We start from the raw sequence: 20,495 nt of genomic DNA on the forward strand, positions 1-20,495 counted from the left end.
CCTGATTTCGAAAGACTCTTGTCATTTATACAAGGGAGATTTTACAGTTGGGGAAAAAACAAATCCAGTGACCTGCCTAATTTCATAGGAATTACTTGGTAGTACAGATGCAGTTCAGTGGAGAGTTCTCTTGCCCATCCAGCCCCCTTTTTTGATAAGTGCTTTTGTATTAGTAGATGTGTGCGTATCTTTCTTAACCTTTATAATCAATCTGTATACATCTAGTTGGGTATCCTGAACTGAGATTAACGTGAGCCCCATGCTGAGATGCTGAAATTAATATTTTTCTTGTACATTGGTCTTGAGTCTCCTAAAAAGAAGTTAGAAAATAACACATGCGTTTACACACTGAAGAATTTGTGGGGGCCCAGAGACCTTCCGTGTTTGTTATCTCCTACCCCTTATGGAGTTCCATTCTTTTGTATTGGTACCTAGTATTCAGAGTGGTAGTCCTAAGGAGCACAAGGTCTTAAATCACAGAGGAAGAGGAAATTATCTTTAGATTGTCATATTTACTAAAATAGGACATTATGGTCATACGTTTTAGGAGGTCTTTGAATAATAAACAATGAACCAGGTTTATCATCTCAGGAGCAGGCTGATGGTGGTTTTGTCATATACTTGCCATTTTGCAGACGTGAAAACCTAGAATTCTGAAGCTCAATGCTTTTTCTAAACAGACACCGTGAGTTAAGTAGCTATGAATACACCTGCTGTGTGGTATCATCAGGACTCTGGGGTTCGTCTCCCTTTGCTGGGAGGCCTCTAATTCTGTTCAGTATTGTTCCGTTGGTCGCTACTACCCGAGAAAATTCAGCAGGGCGATGAATTTTCTAGTTCAGAGTCTTTTCTGGGAATATTCTACCATCACTTGCAATTCCCCTACCTTTTCCCCTCATCTATGGCACACATGTTTTCCGTATTACTAACCGCTTCTGCTTCGTGAATGGCAGAGGGATTTTAGTCACTGCAGAAGCATCTTCACACCTGGGGTTCCTAATATACTCACGATGCTTCATGAGCCTTTTCCTCAGGAGCATCCACAGTCGGGCTGCCTGATAACGTGTGCCCCTCATCCCCCCTCCTCGTGCCCCCAGAAGATAGCTATACCTGGTGTGACATTGCTCCTACTCAGCCCGCACTGACCTTCACCCTTGATATTTTTACTTGCAGTGGGAAGTCACCAATGGTGTAAGGCAAAGCTGCTCTTTAGAGAAAGGGGCCTGGTGGTAAAGGATAGGATGAACTCCTGTGAGGAAGAACTGAAACTTGGTCAGGAAAAGCTCCAAGGGCATACAGGCAGGTGCCTGCACCCAAGTCCAGTTTTTTGATTCTTCATACTTTTCTTTCTCCTGTAGTCCATATGAGTCACTGAGGACACAGTAAGTCTTAATTTCCATATTTCACCCTATCTTTTAAGAAAAGAAATGTAGTTCAGATGAATAACCAATTTGGATTCATGAACACCTGCTGAACTGGCTCTGCCCTTCTTAATTCATCCATAGGAAGTAGTTGGTGGACTGTGTGTAAAATTCAGTATTTCTACATCTTACATGAAATGAGGAAGAATTCTACATAACCATACCTGATCCTTTAGTTGCATCAAGTTGATTCCCTGGAAAATAAATGAATTTTGATTTACCTGTAGTTTTGTGTCAGTTAAAAAAAAAAAGTGTCCAGGACTTTAAAGTAAGTAACCTGGATTCCTACTGAATTGTGGTCTGCTCTCAGATGGTCTAATTCTGGTGCCGGCTTTTATCATCCTGAAAGCTTCAGGTGTCCCAGTTTCCAGGGGGCTTAGGCTTCTGCCCGGCTCTGGGAACCTTCTTGCTTTGTTTCACCCACCAAAGGAAGCAGTTGGAGTCCAGCTCTGTTACTAGGAATCTTGCCTTCCACTAGGGTATCCCTAAGCGGAGGGCATATTCTTTGCCTAGGCTTTCAACTATACTAATGTTTAGTTTATAGAGTGTAAAATGGCACCAGCAATGAAAAATAAGTATAGTCATTTATTTTGCTGCCTAATTAGAGACTAACACAGGTAGATGGTTCTGTGTAGCCCTGGAATCTTTGGGCCATCCAAAAGACACTCAAACTAGTATGAGCCATACTGGAGTTTATTTTCTCACATATCTGGGAAGTCCAAGGCCACAGCCAGCTCTGGGCACATCTGGATGGGAGATTTATATGATGTCATCCAGAAACTTCTCTCTTTCCTTTGTCTCCACTTTCGTTCTGTGTTGGTTTCTTTTTTCAATTACGACCTTATGTGATGGCAGAGAAGGCCCTTGGCAGCTCTGGCCTTCATCACTTTAACAGCCAGCATTCCCCTTTAAAGAGAATGTTTCTTTCCTGATAGCGTCCTATGACCTGATGGTGGAGGGTTACTTGCTTCAACTTGAGAGAGACTAGGCCAAGATTAAGGTTTGTTGTTTTATGGGATTTTTTCACTCATCTTTTTTCAAGCCCAAGCCTCAAAAAGTCCTACTTACTCATCAGAATTATTGAATATGCCAGTAAGTCACATTCTCTCGTCACAACCACAAATATGTGTTGAGAATCCACTCTATGCCATTCACTGGACCAGATCCACTAACTACAGGGGCTTCCTTGGTGGCTCAGTCAATAAAGCATCCACCTGCAGTACAGGAGACCTGGGTTCGATCCCTGGGGTGGGAAGATCCCCTAGAGAAGGACATGGCAACCCACTCCAGTATTCTTGGCCTGGGAAATCCCATGGCAGAGGAGTCTGGCGGGCTATAGTCCAGGAGGCCTCAAGAATCAGACACAACTTAGCAACTAAACCACCACACCACTAACTGAGAAAAATCACAAATTTTTCTCATTCAGAGTTTATATTATCACAGAAATGATGGCTATAAGAAGGTGGAGTATAAACAGTTCTGTAACTTAGGGAAGCACCCATGGGGACATGGGGGCAGTTCCAAGCAGAGAGGGCAGCCTGTATAAAGGTCCAGTGGGGAGAGAGGGTAATTACCAGAATAATTTCTTATAGATGCCACAGACATAGTCAGAGGTCAGGACCGCAGAGGTTGTTGAGGCCAGATCATCTGAGAGTCTGTTCCTTAGAAAGGCATTTTTACTTTCATCTTAAATGCCTTGGGGAGCTATTGAAGGGTTTGATGCAGGAAAATGGACTGAGGAAATTTGTATTCTGGAACGAATACTCTGGTCTGGAGGACAGCACTGGAGGCTGAGCCACATTTATGCCATTGAAGTAATCCAGGTGAGATGATGAGGGGAGCACAGAGTTGGTGGCAGAGCCGATGGCTTATATAATGCAGAGCTGAGCAGTAGTAAAGCAGTTTGGTTGCTGTGTGTTGTTGTTTAGTTGCTAAGTCATGTCCAACTCTTTCGCAACCCCATCGACTGCAGCCCCCCAGGCTCCTCTGTCTGTGGGATTTCCCGGGCAAGAATACTGGAGTGGGTTGCCATTTCCTTCACCAGGGGATCTTCCTGACCCAGGGATCAAACCCATGTGGGAAGGTGGTAATTGAAGACTCAGGGGTAGAGGACTCATTTCAGGTCCTACAGATGACCTGACTTTGTCTTCTTTGGATATCCAGGGTCCCTGTGATCTATCTCCATTCTGCTATTAGCAAAAACTGATTAGTAGATTTTCTGTATTTATAAAAATATGAACATGAGAATGCTCATAACAACCTTATTCATAACTGTCATTAAGTGAAAACAATCCAAATGTCTATCAGCAAGATAAGTAAAATGTGGTGTAGTCACACTATAGACTATTATTTAGCAATAAAAAGAAGTACTGGTACATGCTACAGAATGGATTAGCCTTGAAGACATTATGTTTGGTGAAAGAAGCTGGTAATAATAGGCCACATATTGTACAGAATAGGCAAACTGGTAGAAATAGAAAGGTTAGTGGTTGCCAGGAACTGGGCTGTGGTTGGAGAAATTTAGAGAGGTTGCTAATGAGGTTTCTTTGAAGAGTGATAAAAATGTACTAAAAGTGATGGAGGTGTTAATTATACAATTTTATGAATGTATTGAAAACCACAGAATTGTACAAATTAATACCATTTGAATTGTATAATATGTGAATATCTGAGTAAAGTTATTATTAAAAGTATGAATATGGAAGTAAAGTCACCCTTAATTTATCTAGAAAACAGAAGACCAGCTGGTAGAAACAGGCATATAAAATACATCAAGAAATGAACAATGAGAAGATAGCATAAAACTGGAGAAAAAGCCCTTAAATGTGTAGCAACAGGAGAATGGATAAAGTATGATATATTCATAAAAAAGAAATGACAGTAAAATCCTGCTGATTAACAAATGCATGTAAAATATTAATAACTTAAGATGCGACCTAAAATTAGCATTTGTAGAGCATTTAGTATAGGAGTAAAATATCTTAACTCTCTAACCTTTAAAACTACTATTAATATATTACAAAAGTACACTCTTCAACAAGGATATGAGACAATATAAATATAGTTTAGAAAGAATTTATTTTAACACGCAGAGATTTGGACTTGTTTAAAATACTTTCAGGGTCAGTTTCATTTAACTGAAAAGCTTTAGCATCTTGGGCATCTTCAAAGGCGAATCCTTAAATATCTCATGTAACTTTTGTTTTTTTTGAAAAGGAAAGATAATTACTTGGGACAAAAAAAAAAAAAAAAAAAAAGGCAAGAGATGATGATGATGATGCAGAGCAAAAATGTAGAGTGATAGAAAATGAAAAAAAAGCAAAAGTGAAGTCACTCAGTCGTGTCCAACTCTTTGCGACCCCATGGACTGTAGCCTAACAGGCTTCTCCATCCATGGGATTTTCCAGGCAAAAGTACTGGAGTGGGTTGCCATTTCCTCTCCAGGGGATCTTCCTGACCCAAGGATTGAACCCAGGTCTCCCGCATTGTAGGCAGACGCTTTATGGTCTGAGCCACCAGGGAAAGCATGCTCTAATTAGGAAGATATATAGAATTACAGATCAGGGTATAGTGTTTCGTCTCTTAGGTGACTTCTGTCAGTTACACTTTATTGCAAAAATATTCTGCAAACCATTTTGGCTCTTTTGTCTCATTTTGTTTTTATATGATTGCTGAACTAATCAGGGGGAAAAAAACAATGAAGTCTTTTAAAGAAAACAAGGAAATGAGAATTTATAGGGAATTTCCCATGGTTGGGATTGGGGAATAAGTGTGGAGTTGGAGAAACTCTGTAAGGTCTGCCTGGAAAGAATCTTAGAAATTATTTTAATACAAGGTATTTTCGCTTTAGTATATTTATACTTTATCATTTTGTTATTGATTCTAAAAACATTTTACTTGTAAAATGACACAGAAAAATATTAGGAAAAATGTCATGATACAGAATGAAGAATTATCAGAAAATTTAAAATACCATGTATCTGTTGATGATGTCTGTATTTTTAAAAGGTCTGCACGTCAGAACTTTAGAGAATTGTTTTGAAAATTGTAAGGGTACCTACATTTAAAATTTGGCACTCAGAAAGCTTTGCTGCAATATTTTTGAATTTGTTTCTAAAATCCCCTCAATTTGCTATTCTTTAATGTTAATCTTTTTCCCCTTACGAGCAAGTCCCTCATCTTAAGAGGCTGGAGGATTTATTTGTGTTTCCTGAGAATTTCCTTTCCTTATCTTTTTAATTGCAGTGTTGTTATGGGTCCTGTCCCAGATTTCTTTCTTAATTTTTCTCTCTTTCCATTTAATTTAGGCATATCCATTTCACATTAGTATCGTGCCTCTTTTTATCTTGGAGGAAGCAGTTGGAATTCTCTGTGTGTATTGTAAAATTCTCCTATCTAAGTTAATGGCCAACATTGAAATATGTCTGTAATAATTAGGGAATCATTAACAGAAAGAGGAACAATTCTAGATTTTTTTTTTTTTCAGAAGTGTTTTGAGTCAGGATTTTACATTATGTTTAAGTTGACAAAAAGCTCTTTGCCAAATTTAATGTTACTTTGAGCAGAGTGAGCTTATTTTTTGGCCAGAATATTTCAGCCACACTGTCAGCTACACAGGCTTGATGATTTTCAAAGGTGTTCTTATTTAAGTATAAGAACCACCATCTATCTATCTATCAATCTAAATAGGATTTTTGTCACAAGTTTTTAAAAATTAGAGAACATGTATTCTACTGTTTGGTCATGTTAGTTCTCTGCAAGAATTGTCAATTAGAGTCTAATTCTTTGTGTTGGTGTTCTAATTAATTGGGAAAAGGAAATTTGCTTTGAAGTCTGTGTGAAAGCCTTTGCTAATTAGAAACATTAATTCAAAATTTCTTTCATATTTTCTTCACTAAACTTGTTCCTCTTCAGTCAGCTCGGATTTTTTGTTTTTAAGATTAGAGTAATACTACATTGATTTAACTCATTTTAATATATCAGATTCCTAGTAAAATAGTTTAGATAGGAGTTGATCATATGTACTGCCAAATTATTCAGTTTAAAAATAGGACTCAGGGTTTTTAAATTTTAAATACTAAATTCTCCTTATATATTGAAAATAGAAGTCAGATTTGCATGATTTTATATAATATTTTTAGGTCTACAATTCTTTTAGATGGTAAACTGCAGCTGTATGTTGTTGCTCTCTTATTTCTTTTTAAAGACTATATTTTACCCTTTGATGTTTTCGCGTTACTCCTACTGAATTTATAGTGATGATTTCAATTTACTGGGAATTTCCTGTGATTAATTAAGGATAGAGTTTGGCAAGTGAAATTTGATAACTGTAATGGAGAGAAATAGACCCAAAGTGAGAGAATTTTAGAAAGTGGTATATTTGGCCTTTTTTTGAATTTTGGAGTGGTTGCTAATTTAAAATCATCAGAACTACAGATCAGCCTACTGGTTTGGTGAAAGGGCCTTTTTATTAGCCATGTATGGGCTCCGTATATGCAGATGTTTTAATGTGTTTAATTGTAGTGTAGATCTGTTTGGTCTAACTCACTGTGACAGTTCTGCAGTCCTGAGTCCCAGTCGTGGAAGACAGAGCATCAGTGTTTCTCTTGTGAACATTAGAGGTGAAATGAGTGGAAATTAGTGAGCATCTTGAATATAAGTAGAGTTCACTTAGTAATAACAAAATTGAGGTCCTGAGTATGAATTCTTTTCAGTTCACCATCTTTGTGAATTGCTGGGTTGCAAGCCATCAGTATTTTCATATAGGAGTCTTAGAGTTAGAATAATTGTTACATTCTAGAAGTAGTATCTTTGGGAGAATTATTTTGGGGGAGGTTTAATCCTCTTTGGAAAAGACCCTGATGCTGGGAAAGACTGAGAGCAGAGGAAGGGGATGACAGGATGAGATGGTTGGATGGTGTCCTTGACTCAGTGGACAAGTTTGAGCATACTCTGAGAGACAGTGAAGGACAGAGAAGACTGGCGTACTACAGTCCATGGGGTCGCAGAGTCAGACATGACTTCATAAGTGAACGACAACAACAGTCTTTTTCCTAAATATATAAATAAGTATTATTTGCTTTACCATTAAAGACTGTTCATAATATGAATGTGAATGGATTTGGAGATAGAGCTCTTGTGCAAATTTATGATTGGATATACCCAAATCGCTCAGAGAATTGTTTAAGGATGACATAACATAAAATAATTTTGTGGCTGGTAGTAAATAGAAAAATATACTGTAAACTTTTGAACCTATTTAAAAAAAAAAAAACACCAAAAACTGGAATTGTGTAAAGCCAAGCACCTACAGATGGCAAGATTTAGCGTATAGTCAGCCCTCCCTCTTCATAGCAGTTACGATCAGGTTACACTCCATACTCTGGGAACTTCAGTGTTTTAATGGAGTAAAGTTGGATCTAAATTGCCTTTTGGGTGTTTGTATGTATTAGAGAACCATGTAGTACCTAAAATATTCAGCATTTTACAAGTTTTTATTGTTGCTTTAGTCTAATGTTTCCTTGAAATACGTTTGTTCGGCATAAAGTTATAAGTTAAAACCATTTAGACACAGATTTCTGAGATGTTTGCCAACTCTCTTAGGCTTTTCTTAGCATTTAAAGAATTAAAAGTATATTTTGGCAACCCATAAATAGGTACTGATTAATCTCTTTGTCTACTTCAGTAATCTCAGAAGATTTAGAATCAAGTATTAAAAGCAGTACACAGGTCAGTTTTAAAAATAGAAAACATCAGAGATTAAGTTATTTTTCTAATAAAATGCATAAGTAGCTACATACAATGAATAAGTTGGTTTGTAATTAATGTATTTTTCTGTTATTAATTCTGATGGCCATTAAAAGTGACTTTTAAAAAACTCAGAATGAAAGAGCAGTTTTCTTCGTTTTTTTCATATGTGTTTAACAAATCTCCATAGATTGAACAGTAAAAGGATTACCATTTTACATCTTTAAAGAGGATTTCTATTTAGGAAACTAGAATATTCTCTTTTTTTCAAACATTAAACATTCAATTTAATGCTACTTTGCATGATATGATTGTCAAAGAATTGAAACTATATTATGGTTTCTACCAGTGACCTAACCAGTAAGCAAGTTGCTCCTTTTCCCGTGTTCCCTCTTCACTTCCACCCTCCTTGATCCCCTCATTTGAGTTGATTTGTAATCTGACTCCTGTGACAGATGTTAGGAGGTGGAGCAAAGGGATTCTCTGCTTTTAGACCTGGAGTTTAAGAGACTGCGCTATTAAATCTATGGTCAGAAGAAAGTTTCTCTAGCCTTTTTTTTTTTTTTTTTTTTTTTTTGTAATTGGAAGATAATTACGTTACATTATTGTGTTGGTTTCTGCCATATATCAACATCAGTCAGCCACAGGTGTACATATGTCCTCTGCCTCCGGAACCCCTCTCCCACTGGAACCCTCCTCCTACCTCCCTCCCTGTTATGAAAGGAAAAGCTCAGGGTAATAGAAACAAAAATGACAAAGAAGACTTAGGGAAGAGTAGAGGAGATGTGCAGATAAGTCAGACAGACGCTACTAAGGATGTTTTGGAGGAGGGGGTAGGCTCTTCGTGTTGAAGCACGCGCTTTGCTTTGACTGAATGTGGCTTAATTTCTGTAAACAGCCCTCCTTCTGGGCTGAATGCGTTTTAGCCATGTCTGTACCTGCAGCAGGATACGGGTGATGAAAGTTTACAGGCAATTTAAAGATGGGAGAAGAGAAGTGAAAAAGCTTGAAGTTTCAGAGACACTGCAGAGTGTACCAAGTTTGAACACATTCTGAAATACATGAAGACACAAAAAAATGTGTCTTCACAGCTCTTTATTTTTACAACTAAGTTTCTCTAAGTTGGAAATCAGTTGACTCAAAATACATGTACTTTATTTCTTTCAGTAGTTATGCCTGTGTGCAGAATCCCTACATTTTTCCAATCTCCTTATTCAGTTTGTAGAATCTGTCTGAAATCTCTTCTGCGGAGAGTAAAGGGCTTTAGCTGGGAACTTCCTTGGTGAGGCAGTGGCTCAGGAACGAGGGTCAGTTCTGCCGGTTTAATGTGCAGAAGCCATGTTTGCGGACACATGGGCTCAGAAGCAGACGGTCTTCGGTCATTCTGGGTCTCTGGGACTTTTCCGCCCCTCTCAGAGTGCCCAGGACCCGGTCCCACTGTGCATTGCTCACCCTTTGTTTGGAGCTTGGCAGAACAGAGAGCTGACATGATCCTGGTTTTAGTTTCTGAAGTTGAAAGCACTAACATGTAAGCTCTGGAAAGCATTTAATCACTGTAGTTTCTACACAGGCAAGTCTGGGGAGAGCAGCTTTTAGTAATTTACAACTTAAGAAGTTGAGTATTTGTTCTCCTAAAAATCATACTTTACTCAGGCATTTAATTTAAAAAGGGGAAAGAGCATCTTAGTTTTCCCATTAGAGAACACAAAAGAAGGCGCATAACGACTGCTTATTACATAAGTGTAACAGTTTAAATTTACAACCAGGGTACCAATTACAGGTACGTTTAGTCAGAGGAAACATGTAAAAAATTAATATTAATAAGCTCAGTCTCCTTGACAGTAGTCTGGTGCTGACTTTGCCCCATTTCTTTGAGTGTATTATTTTCTATTAACTCAAGAAAGAGACAGTGCACACCTGTCGTTTACTGTACTGCATTTTGTTTATAATTAGGACCAGGAGTGAATGTGTATTTGAAAGACAGTAAAGAGAGGGTTCCTCCTTGCTTCAAGGAAATGTTTAAAAAATAAAAAAAATGTGTATACCTGGGTTGCTTTCTTTAATGGGCCAAGATCTATTTTTCAACATGTATCTTCCCTCTTATTACATATTACAAATAAACACAATTTTAACAAAATTAGCATTCTGAAGTGCATTCATAAATTTTTAGTTGCTTATTTAATCTGCTTTGAAAACTCCTACAAAGCAGATACTCCATTGTAAATAAATATGGAGTAGGTAATTCATCATTGTTGCCTTTTATCTAATTGCTCATAGGTATGTGTTCCAAATAAATGAATTCAAGCATAATTTCATACAGCGTTCTTCTTTATCAACCGCACAGTGTATTTATTTGAACTGACAGTATTGACACTCTGTTGGCTAAGCAGGTTTCAAAATAAGTTTTCTTGTGTGCCACAGAAGCCAGAGTTTCTTCGACAAAAACAACTGTAAATATTTAATTTTTAGTTGTTGTATGTGAAAAGATGGCAGGAAAGTCTAAAGTAGAATTTGTATTTTATTTTTTTAATTTTAAAGAAAATTTACATAGCATGGAAGTACAGGCTGTCTGAGATAGCTCTGAACATAATTCTAGATGCTGGGATATGATTTCTGTCAGTGAGAATCATCCATCCTGTGGTAGTAATTTGCATGTAGGTGCTGGTACTGTAACCATCTTTATTTCTTAGCATCTTTCTTTTAGAGCTGGAAGGGGCCCTGGAAATTATACAATTCCTTTAAAGTTAAAGCCTTAAAAAAAAAAAAAAAGTTAAAGCCTATAATCAGTAAACAATTTTCTGGCTCTTGCATAGTTACTTTTGGGCTGTGCTGGGACACGAATCCTGACTCTCACCTTCACAGTTCAGTGGCTGATGTTATCAAACCATGGTGCTTCCCTGATTGTTTTTGTAAAGAAAACATTTTCAGTGGTTGCTGTTAATCAAACAAAATGGTATGTGTTGAATCTGGTAAAATTTGTAGTTGAGGTTTTGGTGAATATGTGTTTTATGTAACCTACGTTCTGTGTATAACCTAAGGCATCCTGTGATGGACAGGGAAGCCTGGCATGCTGCAGTCCGTGGGGTTGCAAAGAGTCGGACACGACTGAGCAACTGAACTGAACTGAAGGCACCACAAGCTATTAGATTGGAAATTAAAGTTTCAGCATAGGCATATCTATAAGGTTTGCTTTTTTTTTGAGGATGAATTTAGATTAACAGAATATAAATATATGTGTTTTATATATTGGTTACAGTTATCATAAGAAAAGCCTACCTATATTTGCTTTGAAATATATGAACTCAATTTGAAATATTATGGCACTATTAAAATTGTATTTCCAAAAGCTGAAATAATGAAAAATACTTTGTGATGCTGTTAGGCGAAAATGAATGGTAGGATTCATTTTTATACAACTGATTTTTTTAAGTTACGTTTTGTTAAAAATTGTTAATTTTTGTTGAATAGTGTCTTCAGAGAGTAGAAATATGAGTGTTTCCCTTCTTTCCTCACTTTTCCCTACTTTGCACATTTTTTCCTAGTGAACACTTTTTCCTGTAAAAAACATTCAACCTGTTAGGAATGAAATTATAAGTATTTGTCCTAACAGATGAACTGAGTAGACAGCTAATATCATACTTAACCGTTTTTTTTTTAAGCTTAAAAGAATCTACTCAACCAGAAAGATGCTTGCTCAACTTACTGTTAAATTATTAAAAGTATACTTACAGCTTATTCCTCCAGTAACTGGTGTTTCTTTCTCTTAAAAGTAGAGAATTTCAGGAGGGAGGGGATATTGGTATACCCAGGGCTGATCCATGTTGATGTATGGCATAAACCAACACAATATAGTTATTATCCTTCAATTAAAAAGAAATAAATTTTTGAAAAAACAAAAAGGAAAATAAAGTACAGAATTTGTATAGAATTCATATCAGGTGCTATGCTGTTTTACTAACTCATTTCACGCCACAGCCCTTAGGAAGAGGTGGTGGTGATGGTGGTCGTGATGGTAATGGTGGTGGTTATTCTTTCGTGGAAGAACCACCTGAGGCATGGAGGCGTGAAATAATTTTTTTCTGAGGCAGTATGTCTAGTGCAGCTACTACTTGAACTGGTCTGGCACCAGCGCCCATAATCTTGAATATTATGTAGTAGTTACCTAGGTTTTGCGTTGTGGTATAGAAACATGACCTAGGAAGAAATGGTCAAACTATGATTCATGTAAGATTTTGCCAACAAACTGAATGTGCAGATTTCTGTTTGCTGCCATATCATGTAAAAGTCGCTACCCTGAGTGTCAGTAAATTTAGAGGATATGCTATAGGCTAAATGGTCTGCCAGAAATTAGCTTTCTGGGGTTAGTGTAGCTAAAATAGAGATGTAGTGGATCTGGGGCACTGCCAAAGTGGGGAGGGGGGCCTTGAATCTTAGGACAGAGAGATGGTGGTTCCAAGAATGGGCTCCAAATGAAGATCACAAGAGCAGACTCTAAACTGTAGAAACTGATTTCCTTGAATGCTGCTTCTCATCTGGGCAACTCTACCAAGCAGGAGCAGCAAGGATGTATAGCAGAGGTTAATACTTCTTCTGAGGAACCAGATAGGCAAACCATCAGTCATTAATGGATTTCTGTGTTTCCTACTTCACACAGGAAGTCAAATAGAAAATGATTTTATATAAAAGGAAGTAGAAAGTTTATTGAGATCATGTTTATTCCAAAGAGCAGTTTTCTTGTTCTCTCTTCTTTTCCAAGCACCATTTACATTGGCCCCTTACAAGAGTAATAAATACTTACTGTTTGTACTTAACTTTATATGATAAATAGAATGATAAAGATATTTTAAATATAGAATACTTGAGATTATTACTTAGCATATAATTAAATATTTTAATTGGCTGCTTTTGTAGGTCCTCTTTTCTTTCATATGTTGGTCAAAGATGTCATCTCTCTCACCTGGCAGAAAGGGAGTGAATCTTTATAAACACTTTTTGTGGGAGGTGAGGATGTTGGCATCTGTTAAGAATAGCCTGATAGTTATTGAACTAAGTGATAAACACTAGACTCTTTCTTGCATGTGTGCATGCTGTCTTTTCAATCTAAAAAGTAAAAGAAGCAAGTGAAGATAGCAAGTAAGAAACCGTCTCACATAGAGAACAAACCACAGGTTACCAGTGTGACAAGGAAAGCGGGGAGGGGCAAGATAGGGGTATGGGATTAAGAAATACAAACTACAGCGACACCCCACTCCAGTACTCTTGCCTGGAAAATCCCATGGGCGGAGGAGCCTGGTAGGCTGCAGCACATGGGGTTGCTAAGAGTCGGACACGACTGAGCGACTTCACTTTCACTTTTCACTTTCACGCATTGGAGAAGGAAATGGCAACCCACTCCATTGTTCTTCCCTGGAGAATCCCAAGGACGGGGGAGCCTGGTGGGCTCTATGGGGTCACACAGAGTCAGACATGACTGAATCGACTTAGCAGTAGCAGCAGTGTAGAAAATAAGCAACAAGCATATATTAATACAGCACAAGGAATATAGCTATTATTTTATAACTTTAAATGAAGTATAAGCTATAAAAATATTGGATCACTATGTTGCACACCCAAAACTAATATGATATTGTAAATCAACTATGTGTGCTCAGTCCTGTCCAACTTCTTGTGACTCTTTGGACTGTAGCCCACCAGGCTCCTCTGTCCATGGGATTCTCCAGGCAAGAATACTAGAATGAGTTGCCATGCCCTCTTCCAGGGGATCTTCCCAACCCTGAGATTGAACCCTTGTCTCCTGTGTCTCCTGCATTGGCAGGTGAGTTCTTTACCACTAGCACCACCTAGGAAGCCTAGACTCTTCCTTACATAATAACATGTCTTTTCTAATTTACTCATCCTTCATAACACTTCAGACAGGTGTGAATGTTTTCATTTTATGGAGACTAATGAGAGAGAGAGAGAATTATGGCCAGAGGTAATATAGTGGAGCCTAAGTTAAAACAAGACCTTCTGACTCCAAGTCCATTAATCTTGTTGGGTAGAAATATACTTCTCAAGAAAATGTTGTCATTATTCAAAACTTCAGTGATAAGCATTAATTGTTTTTGGTCAAAAAATTAGATCATATAACCTTTTCATTTCAAAATTAATTTAACCAGAGAATCTTTATTGAACTGTGACCACTGCAGAGTACCATGTTAGCTCCTGTATGGGGGGAAAATAAATCTGTTCCTTTAAGAAGCTTATAGCATAGTCAAGATTGATGTACAGACATTAACAAAAAGACCAAGGGGGTTTAATTCACTGTAGTATACATAGGCATCCCACCAGTGCCCCCAGGGATATGTCTCCTGCCACATGCCGACATCCAATCAGTATTTGAATGGATGAATGAATCCAAATTAGGACCCATTGATTGGGGGGGTGGGGAGATAAAACTTGTGACCAGTCTTGAAACATAACTAAGATTTAGATACTGGAAGAGAGGTGATGAACATGTAGCAGTCTCAGCAAGACACAGCTTGAAGGAAGAGGAAGAAAAGGGAACAAGCAAAGCCAGAGAGCCCTTTGTATGGGAGAGGAGGAGAAGGCCCGCTTTGAGACCTTTAAATGCTGGGTTAAAAGCCTTTTCCTTTCATTCTCCAGGCAGTGGCTGCCATCAGAGATTGACATCTCGGGATCTGATGAGTGAGATTACCAAAGTGACATTGTATGCTGATTGCTTTGTTTCTGGTGCCCAGGGTGAATTTAGGGGGGAAATGGAGAGACCAGAGGAAGAGAGGCGAAGTCTTGGTTTAAAACAGTGGATGCCGCATCCCAATTGGACCGAAGTCCTGACATCCAAAAGTCAATTGGTAGATGTTTGAAACAGAGAAATTCAGTTCAAGAAAAAGAATTACAAGTAGAATGACAGTCTTAAAAAGAACCAGTATCTGTATAGTGCATTCTGATTGAAAACTGCAAAGATAAAATCTGGACTTTGAAAGTTTATTCCTCTTTGCTGCTGCTAAGTCACGTCAGTCGTGTTCCACTCTGTGCGACCCCACAGACGGCAGCCCATCAGGCTCCCCCGTCCCTGGGATTCTCCAGGCAAGAACACTGGAGTGGGTTGCCATTTCCTTCTCCAATGCGTGAAAGTGAAAAGTGAAAGTGAAGTCGCTCAGTCGTGTCCGACTCTTAGCGACCCCATGGACTGCAGCCTACTAGGCTCCTCCGTCCATGGGAGTTTCCAGGCAAGAATACTGGAGTGGGTCGCCAGTGCCTTCTCCGACCAAGTATAAAAAAACACTTGTTTTGAACTCTTTGGGTTATTTATAGCATTCTCTTTCTTTTCTCAGAGATAACTCCATTCAGAATTTGTTCTTTATTGTACCTATGCTTTTTATTTTTGCTTTTACTTTTACTCTTTGTGTATTTAATTGTTTATAATATTTGATGTCATTTTGTATATATATTTTTTTAATTTATTAAACTTTACATAATTGTATTAGTTTTGCCAAATATCAGAATGAATCCGCCACAGGTACACATCCTGAACCCTTAAACTTGATGAGAAAGGCCTCCCTGGTGTCCCAGTGGTTAGGACTCTGTGCTCTCACTCCTGAGGGCCCAAATTCAGTTGGTCGGGGAACTAAGATCCTGCCAGGTCCAAGGCAGAGGGGAAAGAAAGATACATGTATATGTATAACTGAATCACTTTGCTGTGTACCTGAAACCACCTTGCTATGTACCTGATTGTTAATCACCTATGCTCCAATATAAAATTTTTTTAACTTGATTAAACATACCAAACTGCCCGTTTTGTTTTGCAACTTGCTTTTTTTCCTGTAACACTATGTTGCTTTGAGATCACGTCCATGTATTTGCTGGTCAGTTCAGTGTACTGTATTCCATTATATGACATGTCACAAACTGTCCATTTTCCTCTTGATGAACAGTTAGGTTGTTTCCAGTGTTTTACAACTGTAAATATTCCAGCAGCAAATGTTTTTGTGAATGTCCACTTGTATAAATGTGAGAATTTCTCTGGGGTATTACTAGGAGGGTAGTAATAGTTTGTAGGATATGTGACTTAAGATTAAATTTTTGACAGTGTTAAGGGTGTGGAATGGTATTCCATTTTACTTTTAATATATATTCTCTGATTACTATTGAGATTATACATTGGTCATTTTGGTTCTTTTGAACTGCCTATGATATATTTTACCCATTTTTATTTTTGGTTATGTTTTTTATATTGATTAATAGTTATTGATATAGTTGAGATACTTCAGGTTGGCATTTTAAAAAAATATCCAACTTTATTATTTGTTTTTGGCTTTGCTGAGTCTTCACTGCTGCACGGCCTTTTCTTTAGTTGCTGTGAGTGGAAACTACTCTCTGGTTGCGGTGTGCAGGCCTGTCCCAGCAATGGCTTCTCTTGCTCTGGAGCATGGGCTCTAGGCATACGGGCTCAGTGGTTGTGGCACACGGGCTTAGTTGCTCTGCAGCATGTGGGATCTTCCCAGACCAGGGATCAAACCTTTGTCCCCTGCATTGGCAGGCAGATTCTTAACCACTGGACCACCAAGGAAGTACAAGGGTGGCATTTTTAACTTTCTGTTAGGGCTATATCTGTTCCTTTGGCAGTCTGATAAGACTACATCAGCTATGAATCTAGGTAACATTATATTCACTAAAAATGACCCCTGATTAGTTAAATGTATCTTGGATAGGAGGAAAAATGAAATATCAATACCAGATGGGGGAGCCCTAGCTCTGATATTTCCCTGGGAGTATTTCCCTCACCGGGAGTATTTCCCTCACCGGGACTTTGGAAGCTTTGCCTATGAACTTGTTAAAAGAGATACTGGTTTCTGTGGAGCAGGACGCATCTAAAAGAACAGCTCATACACCCCTCCCGTGTAGAGGTGAGTTGAACCAACCCCAACCAACCCCTGGTCTAAAGCTCCCTGGCTGGGCAAGCCCTGTTCTGTCCTGTAACCTCCTTCTCAGGAGACTAGGGCCAGATGTTGATTTGATGGTTCTGAGTGTGAATATTTAGTTGAACCTAAGAAAACCCTTTAGTAAGTGTCGCAGCTATACTCGTACTTAAAATTATCTGAAAGATAAAGAATTAGCTTCTGATAAATATGATACCTCCATGAAATATTTTTAATTTTCTCTTAAATTTTCTTATGATGCATTTTAAAATATAATTTGTACATCTTGATTATGCAATCCTGATCCTAATTAATGGGCTCTGTTGAGGGAAGAGAGAAGTATGATTTAGGTCTGGGTGGCTCTGCTATGTGAGTTTGTTGGTTAAAATGGAGCAGAGTCAGCACCTGTTGTTTTCCTGCCATGTTCTGATCATTGTTGATTGCTTTTGACTTTTCCTAATAATCGACTTAAACCGATGGAACTCAGCTTGATGGCTTTCAGGCCATGTTGGAATACAGACTTAGGCATGTGGTCAGATTTCTACAGATTTTTAGCTCACCCCATCAGTGTGGTTATTCTTTCTCATGGAAGCATATTAAATCATATGATTTAATAGGAAAGTCATGTTTGATAGGTGAAAAGTATTTTATATACATTTTAGGGACATATTTTATCTTGAGCCAGAGGGATGTATACTTTGCCTTTGCCTTAGTCCATTTAAAAATGTCAACAAATAAATTTTGATTCAGTTGTTAGGGTTGTTCAGTTTGACTTCTAGGTAGATATGTAAGTGTATCTTTATATTATTTTTAATAAACTATTAAAAATTTTCAAACCTTTAGCTAATCTTGGGTAGACACATGTGTAATTGAGTCAAATAAGGATTTGACTGACCTTTGATTTTTTTTTTTTTTTTAAGAACCAAAGGAAAATGCTGAAATTAGTGGCAGAAACTGTAGGCCTACCTTGTGATTTAAAAAATAAGAGGCATAAATATGGCTTTTTTCTAAAAATGATGGTACCATATATATAAGAATGCATTCTCTGCTTGCTCACCGCTTCGTTTTCTTAAAGGTAAAAAAGAAATAGTTTCTTTTAGATCGAGGCAGAAATTAAGGGAGCCTTCTCAGGCTTTCCCTTTTACCACATTTGCTGCCCACTGTCTTAGCTAGGTTGTGCTTGTCTCCACTGACTTCCTGTCCTTCTTCTCTCCCCAAGCTGGTATAAGCCTATTAAAGTTGCGTGTTCAGTGCATGGAGAGACCACGGTTTGCCTGGCAGGATGTACCACTTCCGCGGCATCCCAGCCATCAGGGCTGTGATTCAAGGAACTGCAAAAAGAGTGACCCTGGTTTCTTTTTTCCATGTCAAGACCCAATTGTCAGTACTTTGCTTCTCTCCTCTTCTCCATATAGAAGTACTTTTAACATGCATAGATTAGAGCAATGCATATGAGTACACCCGTATTACAATAGGACTGGGCGTGTTAATTATCCTGTGTATATGTTTGATCATTAAATTTACATGAAAATTAATACAGTATGTATTACTGTATGGTTAAAAAACCATATGTTAATACAATATATATTGCTGTCATAGGTAAAGAACCAAGTCAGATTCTGGGTGTGAATCCAAGCTCTGACACTTAAAGTTTAAAATGGGGAAAAGATAAATGTCTCATTCTTAGGGTTGTTAATAAATGAGATAATGTGTGTAAAGGGCTTAGCACCAGGCTTAGCACTTACTAAGCACTTAATAAAGTTTAGCTGTTCTTAAAATCATTTTATTTGAAGCTTTGATATTTAAGTGCTGGCTAATTTCTTTTGCTGTAATTACTTCTTAGTATCTGCTATGTGTACGGAATTTTTTTTTAATTTAACTTTGTATGTTTTACTACATTAAGACTCTAATTGGACTGCAGTGTTTCATCACCATATTCACTATTTGCCATATCCTAACCTTTTTACTCTAAAACGAGATCATTTCCCGTGATTTTTATCATTTCTTCATCTTTTCTGTTACAGCATATTGTCATGTCAGCAAGCAATGGTGTTAGCTTTGAAGTTCACCTTTTATGTAACATACTGTTTTATCTATCTATCATTATCATGTTTTATCATTATCTATCATATGAACTCAGATAGTATGGCTTTTCCCAGTAGAATATCTATTCACCAGTTCATGTTTCAATAATTACAGTGATTTGTTTCACTTTTGTTAGGCTCTTTGTAAATGTTTGTAGTTGTTAATCATTTTTTAGCCAGGAGCATCTAAGGAATAAATTTTTCTATCAAAGTAAGTGATATTGGTTACGTTTTTATGGAAACAAATTGACAGCCTTTTGTATCTTAAAAGTGGAAGACAGGTGCTAGTGTACTTTTCGTTCATTTTCGTAGTTGGTGATATAATGGTGCTTGTGATACTTAACTCTCTGCTACTTAACAAGCTGAACATTTAAGCTATTAATTTTTTTCCTCATTATTCTGTTTAAAGCAAATGATTAGGTATGGCGTCTACCTCAGCACCAAGCATAAATAGGCCCTTAATCCTCATTAAACTCTACCTACTTGGAAGTATTAGGGCCAAGAAATATTTTTGAAATGTTAAGATTTATTTCCACTCTCTGCGTGTGTATTCATATATTTACAACATCTAAGCTGCTGGAGAATTGACTTCTATTTGCTTTTGGTTTAGATATTAGAGGGCTGCGGTTCTAATTCTTTCTTGGTGGAGGTGTTGAATATGAAGAGACGACTTAGAGTACATGTCTTCTGTCAGATTTTCCTCACACGTTATATTTGGCTCATCCCTCTGACTAATAAGTCTTGAGTTTAACACCTGAATCAGGGATGCGGTGCAGTGAATTTGTTCTTTATTCTGGCATTTTACTTTCTCATTTACATATGGCATAGTTTATCCCAGTCATAGGACTTTTAATGGCAGGTCTCCACTCAACACAAAATACGGAAGCATGCAATGAAAGTACAGGATTGAGGGGTCTACTGAGTTTATCTTATCCTTATTTATTTGTTTCTTTGACATGTTCTGTAGACTTTGAAGTTTGAGCATAGTCTGAGACAGCATTCTAATCCTAGCTTTGTATTTAAATCGTAGTAAACTGTTATGCACCTAATGTTGTGTAATACTTATTTCTTCATCTAAAATTTTATGAATAATAGTAATTTCTCTTGTGTTTTAGTAATACTTAATTTTTTGCTATAAATGCCTTAATTGTCTCTGGAATAAAATGTGGTGTGTTTTTTTTGAAGTACTGCAAAATTGTTATGGTTGCTATCAAATTTAACAATTTAAGCTTATATTATGAACCAAGGTATCATAAAATAAGTGCTGTAGAGAATACAAAGATGAGTAATACACAGACTCTGACATCAAAGAACTTATAGTG

General features: G+C 37.5%; 1 protein-coding gene across 8 annotated transcripts in view; it reads left to right on the forward strand.

Annotated features, from left to right (window-relative positions):
• The window catches only part of NCOA2 (nuclear receptor coactivator 2), a 286,486-nt gene that overhangs the window by 121,713 nt on the left and 144,278 nt on the right, over positions 1–20,495 (forward strand). Inside the window, exon 1 of one of the 8 annotated variants that reach the window (XM_070382288.1) lies at positions 17,057–17,077. The exons of the other annotated variants lie outside the window; for them this stretch is intronic. The gene's annotated coding sequence lies outside the window, so the exon portion shown is untranslated. Of the gene's footprint in view, positions 1–17,056; positions 17,078–20,495 lie in introns of those variants that run through there. 8 annotated transcript variants of the gene reach the window in all.

This window comes from Bos mutus, chromosome 14 (assembly GCF_027580195.1).
Source record: "Bos mutus isolate GX-2022 chromosome 14, NWIPB_WYAK_1.1, whole genome shotgun sequence".
Taxonomy (NCBI): Eukaryota; Metazoa; Chordata; class Mammalia; order Artiodactyla; family Bovidae; genus Bos; species Bos mutus.